Genomic DNA, 13,791 nt, shown 5'->3' on the forward strand with positions numbered 1-13,791 from the left:
AGTGTTTTCTTTTTCTTTTTTTAATTAAATATTGATGAGAGGATGAACTTTTATCCATGGTGTCTCGCAGTCATGGAATTCGACCTTGCTATTATGACATGCATGCAGTTTCTGAAGATTAGAATTAAATATCAGTAACACATTTACAAAAAAAGTAAAAGTAAGACACAGAACAAGGAAATACATGATATCAATGAGTACAAAAATGCCAGTGCATCATTATTATCATCATAAACACAGAGAACCTAATATACCACTACAAAGCCAAAAATTCAAAAACCAGAAAATGAAATGGTCAGAAGACTGCTAGAAAACAAGAACACACAAGGCTAATGCCACTGCAAGGAAGCACTGGCAAATGGCTCTCCGGATTAAAGATGCTGCGGTACTTAGTATCGGTTTTAACCTGACATTTTGTTGTACAGGGATGTTATTTGTAGACTTGGATGCAGGATCCATACATGTTTTTAGTTAGGGTTTTATCATGAAAGAGTCCTAGGGTGACCCGAGTCACACTTTCAGGCTCTTTATTATGTAGACCAGTTCCACTTTTGGTCACCGTCAGGGTTCACTGCTACTGCAGCTAAATATTTCCCCACTTTTCTTATATACATTATGTGATACCAGATGACAAGATTGAGCACCAAAATAAACAGGAGAGGTTTTATTCATGCATTATAGATGAACATTCTCAAAGTTAAGGCTTCTAATGTGCCTAAAATAGACACAAAGTAAGATGAATGAAAGAATTCATACCAACCCAACCTGGAAGAATAGCAACTCTTTTGGTTAGATGTGTAAGCACTCAATGTACCTAGATGGCCAAGTGGCTCTTCATAGTAAGCTGATCAATTTCCTGAACAGGATATACTGATTTATCAAGCAGGGGTGGCGCCCTGCCGGGGTTTGTTTTCCTGCCTTGTGCCCTGTGTTGGTTGGGATTGGCTCCAGCAGACCCCCATGACCCTGTAGTTAGGATATAGCGGGTGTGAGATGGATGCTATATAGCACCCGACACAGACTTGACACTGAGGCACGCGTAAAACTCAACAAAAAAAAACTTTTATTTCCTTCTTCAGCTGGAGGGCACTTCTTTCCCATGAACCCTCCAGCCACAACACAGTCCCAAGCACAGTAACACGACCCTTCTCTCTCCACAACTTTGTCCTTCTTCCACCCGACTCTGGCTGCTAGATGGTGGTCGCTGGCCTTTTTTTTATAGCCAACCCTGAAGTGCTCCAGGTGCTTGGTCACCTGTTCCTTATTGTACTAACGGGCTGGGCTGTAGAGTTGTCCATGCTGGCTCCAGGACCCATTCAGCGCCCCCTGGTGGCCACCCCAGTTCCCCACATGGCTGTGGAGAACTCCACCTCCCATGGAACCCTGCAGTAAACTGAGACACCATCGTCAGCTAGGGTGGCTGCCACCAAGTATCCTGGGGGAGGTACTGAGGAGCCCATGGCTGCTCCCCCGGAACATAAGTAGAAGGGGCGTCCCGGCAGGGCATGGGACCCGGTTGCCTGTCACATGGGTTAGATAATGGATGGATAGATGACTTAGAGATAATACAAGCCAAACTAAGAGCCTAAAGTCACGCCAATCTTTCCATTAAAGCTAGAACGTGAACCAGAAATCAAAAGTCGGAAACTCGAGTCCTAATGTGCCTAAAATAGAATAGAGTGCTGCAAATCATTCCAATACAAACTGGATGGACAGCAGCTCATCTTGATAAGTTCCTGGGCAATCTATGTACCTATGGTCTTTAAAATTAAGGTTCCAAAGAGGTTCTTCAGAATGATGTCATAGGAGAACCATTTTTGTTTTGAAAAGAACCACTCGACATGAGAGTTCAAGAAAGACCCTTTGTCATTTTAGATCCAAAACAGGTACCACAAATATCCATAGCTCATAACAGATTTGTGAAATGCCAATGGAGTGCTGATTTTGAAAGGGCACTTACTGCATACAATAAGACAGGTTTAGTTCAGATGATCTTGATCTTAGTATCTTGCTAGGTGGCGTACTATAATTAAAGATTAGGAGCCTTTTCAAAACCCAAAGAACCAATTTCATATACAAAGGACCCAGCACAGAGTGAAATGGTTCTAGGAGGAACCACAAAAACCAGTAAAGTGCCACTAAAGAACTAATATTTTTAAAAAACATACAAAGCCAAGTGGCTCTTCGTAGTACGCTGCCCACTCTCTTGAAAAGGCTACGATGACTAGGGAAGAGACAGTAAATTTTAACCAACATGACTGGAAGATAGCACAAGCTAAAGTCTGAACCAAACGTAATGCTGATCTTTCATCAAAGTTTGGTCAGGTCAGGTCACTTTGGGGAGCATGCACTGGTACAGTGTGTTGCCGCAGCTGCCTCACAACGAAACAGCTCGGGATCCTGGTTGGCAACCCCCCAGGCACGCATGCGGTCCAGTCCCACCCTCTAGAAATGACCCTCTATCTGCCGCAGCCAGGTGTTACATGGGTGTCCTCTTGGCCTTGTCCAGCCACTTGGTTCCTCAAAAATGAGGATCCTACGAGCCGGATCACCATTGGGGAATTGCACCACATGGCCGTAATGCCGTAACTGATGCTCTCTCACAATGCAGGTAATGTGCCTCATTCAGGACTCTGTGAGCAACCGCTCATTCGACACAAAGTTAGGTCATTAACTAAAAATTAAAACTCAGAAAGAAGAACAAGAAATGGCAGCACCCATAGAGAAACACAGATGGTGTTAAAAATATGTAACTTTCTCAAGTAGCTCTGAAATCCAAAGCTGACCTCAAATTCATAATACTTGAGTCCCAACCAGAGCCAGACTGACGTTTACAATCAGTGGGAGTTTTCCTGGTGGCCTGCTGCCTGGCCTGGCCTGCATTTCGAGCAACCCTGCCTGGGCCCTGCCTCGCTCCCCACTCCTGACATCACGCTTCCCCTCCCCTCGGCCTGCGGCCTCTGCCTTGGATTAGTGCAACTATGATTGTTGGCGTGATGAGAGTAGTCACAAAATCAACCAGAATGTTCAAGCAAATTTATAGAAAGAAACCCGATCTAAATCCGTTAAGTAGTTCTCTCCTTTGCTAGCTGAGCGGAGGTACGTCCCGAGGCTGGTGCGTGAGTAAGGAGGCCACCTCAGCCTGCTGCGTCTCTCATAAAATGTGAGCAAATAAGTCAGTACCGGAAGGGAACTATGATACTTAGCGTCATGAGAGAAGTCACAAAATCAACCGGAATGTTCAAGCAAATTGTAGAAAAAACCCAATCTAAATCTGTTAAGGAGTTCTCTCGTGAAAAGTGGACAGACATACAGATAGACAGATGTTGGATTTTATAGATATATGGAGATAATGTTAATGTTTAAACAATGAACAAAGTAAAACATGTTTTGGATGATGTATTTTCATAAAATATGAACTAATGAATAAATATAACTATTGGTGCCTCTGGCTTTTCACCATTGGCTCAGCATCTTATTTTTATTACATTTCACAGAGTACAGTACATTCAAATGTTGTGCATTGTTAATAGAAAAGTATTTTACATATCAAATTTTTCTAGGTGTCTAGGTTACAAAGAGTGACAATAAAATGCATTACTACATTTATTATTTTCATAGCCTACTTTAGCCCAAGGAGTGCAGACATTGCAAGGAGTCAATTATTCTAGGAAGGCAACCGGTATAAGGATTGACAGCACAGCATGTAGAATTGTAGGTAGTTGTGAGTGGGGATAGGAAATTGATATTTTTTGTGTTATTATTATAAATTATTGTACTTATTGTTATTATAGACAATGAAAAATATAAGAAAACGTGACAGATAGTCAGTGAAATTATGTATTATTTATCATTTTGTTCTCTTGTAGCACAAGGGAATGTGTTAGAGATTTTTAGAGGAAGAGAATGGTTCACAATTCAGGGCAGAGGAAGGTTTAAATAAAATAGCAGAGAGCAGCGAATTGTTGCATCGCCAGCTGACCTAACTAGGGGACAACTCATAGTTTTTTGTTTACTAAGTGCATTCTTTAAAAAATGCTTGACAGACTTCTGTGGCCCTGAGACATTTTTTGAATCTTTTGTCTATTGAAGAAATTCAAAGTGGTCTTTTTTGACCAGCACTTCAAACTTTGAGGAAGAGTCTTCGGCATTACTGACAGCGTCTCGGCCGTGGAGATTCCAGACTCACCGTTGAAATTGCAAACCTAATCTCTGCACTGTGGACTCCACTGACAACTACTTTAGATAGATAGATACTTTATTAATCCCAAGGGGAAATTCACATAATCCAGCAGCAGTATACTGAAACAAAAACAAGATTAAATTAAAGAGTAATACAAATGCATGTAAAAACAGACAATAACTTTGAATAACGTTAACATTTACCCCCCTGGGTGGAATTGAAGAGTCGCATAGTATGAGGGAGGAACGATCTCCTCAGTCTGTCAGTGGAGCAGGACGGTGACAGCAGTCTGTCACTGAAGATGCTCCTCTGCCTGGAGATGACACTGCTCAGTAGATGCAGTGGATTCTCCATGATTGACAGGAGCCTACTTAGCGCCAGTCGCTCTGCCACTGATGTTAAACTGTCCAGCTTCAATCCTACAATAGAACCTGCCTTCCTAAATAGTTTGTCCTGGTGTGAGGTGTCCTTCATCTTTATGCTGCCTCCCCAGCACACCACCACATAGAAGAGAGCTCTCGCCACAACCGTTTGGTAGAACATCTGCAGCATCTTACTGCAGATGTTGAAGGACGCCAACCTTCTAAGGAAGTATATTCGGCTCTGATCTTTTTTGCACAGAGCATCAGTATTGGCAGTCCAGTCCAATTTATCATCCACCTGCACTCCCAGGCATTTATAGGTCTTCACCCTCTGCACAGTCACCTCTGATGGGTCCATGAGGGGCCTGGGCCTCCTAAAATCCACCACCAGCTCCTTGGTCTTGCTTGTGTTCAGTTGTAAGTGGTTTGAGTCACACCATTTCACAACTCCTTGATTAGGTTCCTATACTCTTCCTCCTGCTCACTCCTGATGCAGTCTACGATAGCAGTGTCATCAGCGAACTTTTGCATGTGGCAGGACTCCGAGTTGTATTGGAAGTCTGATGTATGTTGGCTGATCAGGACTGGAGAAAGTCCAGTCCGCTGCGGCGCTCCTGTGTTGCTGACCACCGTGTCAGACCTGCAGTTCCCGAGACGCACATACTGAGGTCTGTCTGTAAGATATTCCACAATCCATGCTACCAGGTATGAGTGATAACATTAATAATAATATTGCTACACATTTGTGGTGTGCCATCTGTTAAAATAACAAATGCAATGCATTTTATTGCTATATGCATTACAAAATACATTCCAATAGATAGTGCACTGCAAACATTAATGCTGAGATATACGTTGATTACTTACATTTTAATCGATCTTATCATGGCTAGCTTACAGTGCAGGATTGCAAGAGGCTCACTCATAATAGCCACACATTGTATTTATTAATGCAAGACTATTTGTCACATTATGTTAAGAAATGAATGTCACATTTTCATCACAATTCAGTTTGTTCTAAAACTGTCTTTATTGCCTCCACATCCGCACAACAATCACACACTAGGGTCAATTTAGCATCACCAGTTCACTGAAAATGTATGTCTTTGGAGAGTGGGAAAACTTTTAATCTCAACAAAAGGGAAGAGCTGGGGCGCACAACGAGGTCTCCTTACTACTTCTGTGCCTCCATTCCACCCACAGGACACTGTCCCAGGCACTATTCAGGCTTAAAAATGTAAAGTGGATGATTAAATGTCAACTCGTAGTTAAGCATAATGACATAGAATTATGGGCCCCTGTCACAGCCTTGGTTAATGCCAAGGAGGTTGAGGAACTTGAGGTCCAAAGCCTATCTCAACTGTAACGTTCTCAAGGAGTGCCAGTCCACCATAAGGTCCACTCATGCATTGACTAGAGGCCAATTTGGAATTGCCAACTAACCCTAACATGCATGTCTTTGAGGACGTGGGAAGGAAACAGGAGCAGTGGCGGACCTACTTTTTAGGGGCCCTAAAGCCTGAACTGTAATGGTTTCCCCTTTACAACCAGCAATGAGGCTGAAGAATGCTTTTCATGAGCATATATTTTCTCAAGTGTTGACAGGCTTCCATACATTTTCCAGTTAAATCTCTATCCCTGCCGTTTTCCTGCTCCTACCAGGTTTAACTCCAGTGATCCTGGAGTGAGGTTTGGAATTACAACACAAATTAATATCTCGCACAGCAGCATCTCATTTCCCAGAGTTTGCCTCTGAGTGGCAACTTGTCCAAAATGTACAAGTACAGCAAAGAGTGGATGCTGCTACTTGCTGTGGAAATCGAGAGGCATCCTGGCATTAAATAGTAGTCATATAAATGGTTAGGGTAATAATATCTGAATGGGAGAACAACTACAGATGGAAAGTACATGACTATCATAAAGATTAAAATGATGGATATGGTCCTGGAGGCTTTTTCTTTTAGTGGGTGAATCTTGTCCACACCTGGAACTGATTTTTTTAAAACCTTTAAGATGGAGAGGCTGCAGAAAATCATGACAGCAAAGAGTAAAACAAGAAAATATGCATATACATTATATGTGTCGAAAAATGTGTTCTCTTTTATCATTTGTCCAATTCCACCAGTCATAACGATGAGCCAAATGATAGCACAGCAACCCATTTTGTATTTGAGCCCCCTGAAGCGTGCGTAGCTGGTCGCCCACACCACAGCCAAATAACGCTCCACACAGAGAACACAAAGGAACAAAGGTGAGCCCACCATATTAAGCACAGCAATAAACCTTACGACCCACCTAGCAGCATTATTGTACAAACTGTAATAATTTGTGAAGGAAATGAATGAACCTAAACAAAAAAGCAAATCCATAATAGCCATGTTAAAGATGTAGAAACTACAAGGGTCTCTATCTTTAGTTTGTTTAAGGACCCAGAAAATCACGCTATTAGCTGGCAAACTCACAACTACCCCAGAAATTGTTATCACAGTCCAAATGATGTACAGCCAGCATTTGTCCACACTTTTCAGGTAGAACGCATCACAGGATGTGCCATTGTCATAGTCTGTAGGCATCAAGGCAAGACTTGAGTTATTCAAGGTGATCTCCATTTTAGAATAACGTACCACCAATGGACAGCACCTGTGGAAGAAGAAGAATGGACTAATACATGGTGCCAGGTCTTTAGAATGAATTACTACACATGATAAAAATAAATCGATACAATTAAGATGAAAATTGAGCGATAATCACAACATCTTGAGTGCCAGCACTTTCCACATGAGTTAACTCGATGGCTACTCTCAGACCATCACCCATGAGTTTGCTGAGTTGGTAGAGTTCAAAAGTACTTTTAATGCTCTCAGTGTCTTCAGTGGGATGATACAGAAAGGGATGTACAATAGTCAAGAACAGGCTTAATTCTATGATCATAAATTTCATGATTATTTTAATCAGACATGACAAACAAGACCTCATATCTGGCTCAGCTTCAATTCCTCTTCCTGAGGGAGAGTTGATTTAACCACAGCTTGCTGGATATGCTGAAACAATATAGTAAATAGCTAAAAGTCATATTAAATATATCGAAACAAAATGTATTTATTTATATATATATATTTTTTTTAATTTAAAAAATATATAGAAAGTAATATATAGAAATTCATTGAAGTCTCTCTCATTGATTTGGTTAAGGATACATAAAACCAGGGTATGTGCTGCAGCTACCCCAAATAATTCTAACACAACCCAAATAATGTACAACCAAAATTAGTCTACGGTTTTCAAGTAGAACACGTCACAGAATGTGTTGTTATAATAGTTTAGAGGCAACAAAGCAAAACTTGAGTTCGGCAAAGTGATCTCCATTTTATAATAATTTACTATTGATGGACAGAACCTTTAGAAAAAGAACAAAGGGATGATAAATGTTAGAATTAATTACTTTGCATAGAAAATATAAATCTGTGCAATTAAAAATGAAAAGTGTAAGGAAATCGCAAATTTTGGAGTGTCGTCAATTTCCAAATGAGTCAACTTGAAGGTTACTCTCAGACCATCTCCCACAAGTTTACTTAAATTGATGGTATTGATGAGTCTGTGGAGTGCAGAAGTACTTTCATTGCTCTCAGTGGGATAATGTAGAAAGGGATTTACATTAGTCAAGGGCAGACTTAATCCTCTGATACTTAATGCAATTACTGCTTTAATCTTCCTGTAGAGCTGACAAACAAGGTCCTCATATCTGGATCTGCTTCAGTTCCTCTTCTTGAGGAACAGTTGGCTTCACCACAACCACCTGCATAGTACCACAGTGGTACTATGTTTGGTCTAAGTGTTGTCACCAGAACATTAACTGGGAATTTGAGTTTCCTACCGAAAGCAACCCTAACGTGCCAGTCTTATTGTTTTCCTTCAGCTCTGTCAGTGGATGTTCAGGTTTTCCTCATGATCAAATATTAGCTTTTACTAAATACTTATTATACGTGATCCTTTTCAATAGACAATATCAACAGCTCCCAGTTATGTCACTTTAGATAGCGACTTTCTAACAAGACTTTGGGGTACCAGCCTAGGATGTGTATAAGTGACCTCTTCTGGGACACAAGGAAATGAAATAGCTTTGATGGACTGTAGAAGACATAACTGACCAAATTATTCAGGAACTGGATGTTGTTAGCCTTGGGCAAGAAAGGGTACCACGTTTAAAGGGATGACCAGGGAACGGACCATCATCCACGAGTTTGCTTAACTTGATGGTATTGCTGAGTTGGTAGTGTGCAGAAGTACTTTTAATGTTCTCTGAGTCTTCAGTGGGATAACATAAAAAGGGATTTACATTAGGCAAGGGTAGACTTAATCCTGTGATAGCTAATTTAATGTAATTACTATTTTAACCCAAAGTACCTGCAGAGTTGACGAATGAGGTCCTCATATCTGACTGTGCTTCAGTTCCTCTTCCTGTGAGACACTTAGTTTAACCAAAACCACCTTTCCAGGTAATTTTGACTGCACTCCAACGTTTGGTCTAAGTGTTGTCACCACAATATTAACTGGGAATTTGAGTTGTGTCTCGAGGTCAACCCTATCATGCCAGTCTTACTTTCTCAGAGTCTCTGGCCATCACCTATGAGTGTGAGTATATCGATAGTAATACTGAGTTGGTAGAGTGCAGAAGTACTTTTAATGTCTCTCAGTGGAATAATGTAAAAAGGGATTTATATTAGTCAAGGGTAGACTTAATCCTGTGATAGCTAATTTAATGTAATTACTGTTTTAATCCAAAATACCTGCAGAGCTGACAAGTGAGGTCCTCATATCTGGCTCTGCTTCAATTCCTCTTCATGTAGGACAGTTAGATTAACCACAACTACCTTTCGAAGGTATTTATGACTGCACTACTATGTTTGGTCTAAGCATTGTCACCACAATATTAACTGGGAATTTCAGTTGCCTTTCGAGGTCAACCCTAACATGTCAGTGTGCTTCTAGATAGATAGATAGATAGATAGATAGATAGATAGATAGATAGATAGATAGATAGATAGATAGATAGATAGATAGATAGATAGATAGATAGTATGGAAAGGCACTATATTATAGATAGATAGATAGATACTTTATTAATCCCAAGGGGAAATTCACATACTCCAGCAGCATGCTGATAAAAAACAATATTAAATTAATGAGTGATAAAAATGCAGGTAAAACAGACAATAACTTTGTATAATGTTAATGTTTACCCCCCTGGGTGGAACTGAAAAGTCGCATAGTGTGGGGTCTCCTCAGTCTGTCAGTGAAGCAGGACGGTGACTGCTATGTTAGGTCAATTGAGGCTGATATTCAATGACAAACACTGAGGCCAGAAGTTAACTGCACCGTAGGCTTTTACTAAGAACGTTCTCTGAAACTGCTTGTCCAAGATCTCTCTTAACCCCACTCTGGCGCCCCCTTCTGCCTGGGAATACTACCAATCATTGTTACATTTATTTCAATACATAACATTTCCCTCCCACCTATTTATAAAACCACAAAGACTAAACAGTCAAAATGAGCAAAACTACTATAACAAAGCTGTAGTTCACTGCCACATATCCAGAATGGAGCAGTTCTGCTTGAAGGTAACTATTTACATAAATACATTGTACTGTTTCAACTACTTTATAACATTTAAAGATTTAAACGATCTGGAGGCTTAGATACTCGCAAAGGATAGCGTCTGCCACTGCTCTCTGTAGGTGAAGTTGGAGGTGCATATGTCTGAGGTTCACTAGTTTGAGGAACCATGTCTGGAATGACTGAGCCTACTCCCGTAGGGTTATGCCCTGCATCGACTGTATTATTCTCTAATGTTACTGGTGACATTGTTACCAAGTTGGAAGAAGGTGTCTCTTCTGGCTCTCCTTATGTTTAATTAGTAAGGGCAAACGAGAAAGCCCATCAGCATTGGCATTGAGAGCAGCCTTCTTATATTCTATGGTGTAACTGTGGGCTGCTAATATTAATGCCCACCTCTGCATTCTGGCAGCTGCCATAGACGGTACCCCTTTCTCTGGGCTAAAGATTCTTGTCAGTGGCCGATGGTCTGTGAAGAGAGTAAACTTCCGTCCATATAGGTATTGATGAAACTTCCTGACCCCAAACACAATCCCAAGGGCTTCTCGCTCAATTTGTGCATAGTTCTGTTCAGCCTTACTCAGTGTTCTGGATGCAAAAGCGATTGGTTTCTCTTCACCATTGGGAAAGACATGGGAAATGACAGCTCCCACACCATATGGAGAAGCATCACAAGCCAGGCGGATGCTTAGTTGTGGATCGTAGTGCGTTAGGACATTTTGAGACACCAACTGCTCTTTAGCTTTCTGGAATGCAGATTTACATGCGGATGACCAATGCCAGCGTTTGTCTTTGCAAAGCAGCTCATTTAATGGGGTCAAAATGGTTGCAAGATTGGGTATGAATCGCCCATAGTAATTGATGAGACCAAGGAAAGATCTCAGTTTAGTTACATTATCGGGGGCTGGAGCCTCTAAAATAGCCCTAACCTTTTCAGGTGACTTGTGCAGTCCTGCTGCATCAATTTTATGACCCAGGTACTCCAAGGTCTCCTTGAAAAATTCACATTTTCTTTTTGGACACATAAGCCAAATTCTTTCAATCGGCCCAATACTCTATCCAAATTCTGCAGGTGCTCTGCATCATTACAGCCTGTAACCAATATATCGTCCAAGTAACAATGCACATTGGAAAGGCCTTGTAACACCTGATCCATCGCCCGTTGGAATATGGAAGGTGCTGAAGCAATCCCAAATGGTAGACGATTATAGCAGAACAACCCCTTTGGGTATTGATGGTGAGCAGTTTACGTGATTGTTCCTCAACCTTTATCTGTAGGTACGCCTGTGCCAAGTCCAATTTGCTGAAACGCTGTCCCCCAGCTAATGAGGCGAACAAGTCTTCAATGTGTGGAATTGGATAGTGTTCCACACAAATGGCTGGGTTTAAGGTCACTTTAAAATCACCACAAAGCCTCACAGAACCATCTCTCTTTACAACTGGCACCACAGGAGTGGCCCACTCACTATACTGCATAGGTGACAGCACACCTAATTCTAGCAGGCGGACAGCTCAGCCTCTACTTTCGATCGCAGCATAGGGTACAACCCGAGCACGACAGAACTTTGGCTTATGTTGTGGTTTCAAAGAAATGACTGCTTCAATGCCCTTCATTGTCCCCAAATCTTTACTGAAAACTGCAGCATGTTTTTGTATTATGCTCTTCAAAGTAACTTGCTGTACTGACTTAATCTCTTGCCAATTCAATTTAATTCTTCTGAGCCACTCTCTACCAAACAGGGGTGTATAATTTCCTCTGATAACATATAATGGAAGGACAGCTAACTGTTTGTTCAAAGTGACTTTCACATTAATAACTCCTTCAGGGGATATTGGTTCCCCAGTGTAAGTCTTCAAAACTACATCAGTTGTCTCAAGAGGCACGTGGCTCAGTAATTTCTTGTATAGTTTTATTGAAATTAATGACACTGCTGCCCCTGTGTCCAACTCCATCTCTACTTCTGTGCCTTCTATTTTAGGTTTCACACTAATGTGTGACTTCTCCCTTCTTGGATCAGCTTATGTAAGGCTAATTCTGTGTCAGTTTCGTTACCTGACGCTTCACTGGACACCTCCTGCAATATAATGCGATTTACAGGTCTCTTTTTAGGATAATCCGATCGCCGTTGTGACTTCCCTTTATACTGCGCTCCCTCCTCTCTCCTTATAGATTCCTTCTGTTTACATACTCGCGCTGCGTGGCCCTTCTTACCACAGTTATGGCAATCCTGATCTTTGTACCAACAATCACTGTCACTGTGATTAACTCTTCCGCATCGTTTGCATTTCCTTATCTTATCTGAAACCGATAGCTCATTCACTTTTAAAGATCCACAAAGCTGCTGCGATTCGCGTGCCACCATCTCCATGGAAATTGCGATTTCGACTGCTTTTTTATAGGTCAACGCTACTTCAGTTAACAGTCGTTTCTGTATCGCTTCATTATTTAGTCCACAAACAAATCGATCACGCAATGCTTCCTCTAAGTAAGCGCCAAATTCACAGTGCTCAGACAGTTTCTTTAAGACAGCAACATATTGTGAAACCGACTCCCCCTCCGCTTGGTTCCTTTTGTGAAAGCGAAACCTTTCTGTTATTACCAAAGGCTTTGGAGAAAAATGCTGCTGTAGCACTGCTTTAATCTGGTCAAACGTTTTGTCCTTTGGTTTCTCCGGTGCTAAAGACTACGCAGCAAGCCATACGTTGTACGTCCAATTACAGTTAATAGCACTGGCACCAGTTTGTCCTCTCCAATATCATTAGCTAATGCAAAGGTTTCGAAACGCTCAATATAAGTGGTCCACTGCTCCACATTTTCATCAAAATCGTCCATGTGCCCCAGCGTCGCAGCCATGTTGCCACAATGGTTTTCTTTATATAAATATACTGAATAAAAACTCCCGCTGCAGTCATAAACAGACGAACTTACGCACTGGGAATCAACTTTATCCTCGTCGCCAGTTTGCTATGTTAGGTCAATTGAGGCTGATATTCAATGACAAACACTGAGGCCAGAAGTTAACTGCACCGTAGGCTTTTACTAAGAACGTTCTCTGAAACTGCTTGTCCAAGATCTCTCTTAACCCCACTCTGGCGCTAGGATGTGTACTTCTGCCTGGGAATACTACCAATCATTGTTACATTTATTAGCCTTGGGCAAGAAAGGGTACCACGTTTAAAGGGATGACAGGCGGACCATCATCCACGAGTTTGCTTAACTTGATGGTATTGCTGAGTTGGTAGTGTGCAGAAGTACTTTTAATGTTCTCTGAGTCTTCAGTGGGATAACATAAAAAGGGATTTACATTAGGCAAGGGTAGACTTAATCCTGTGATAGCTAATTTAATGTAATTACTATTTTAACCCAAAGTACCTGCAGAGTTGACGAATGAGGTCCTCATATCTGGCTGTGCTTCAGTTCCTCTTCCTGTGAGACACTTAGTTTAACCACAACCACCTTTCCAGGTAATTTTGACTGCACTCCAACGTTTGGTCTAAGTGTTGTCACCACAATATTAACTGAAACTGCTTGTCTCGAACCCTATCATCCAGTCTTACTTTCCAGAGTCTCTGGCCATCACCTATGAGTGTGAGTATATCGATAGTAATACTGAGTTGGTAGAGTGCAGAAGT

Source organism: Polypterus senegalus, chromosome 10 (assembly GCF_016835505.1).
Source record: "Polypterus senegalus isolate Bchr_013 chromosome 10, ASM1683550v1, whole genome shotgun sequence".
Taxonomy (NCBI): domain Eukaryota; kingdom Metazoa; phylum Chordata; class Cladistia; order Polypteriformes; family Polypteridae; genus Polypterus; species Polypterus senegalus.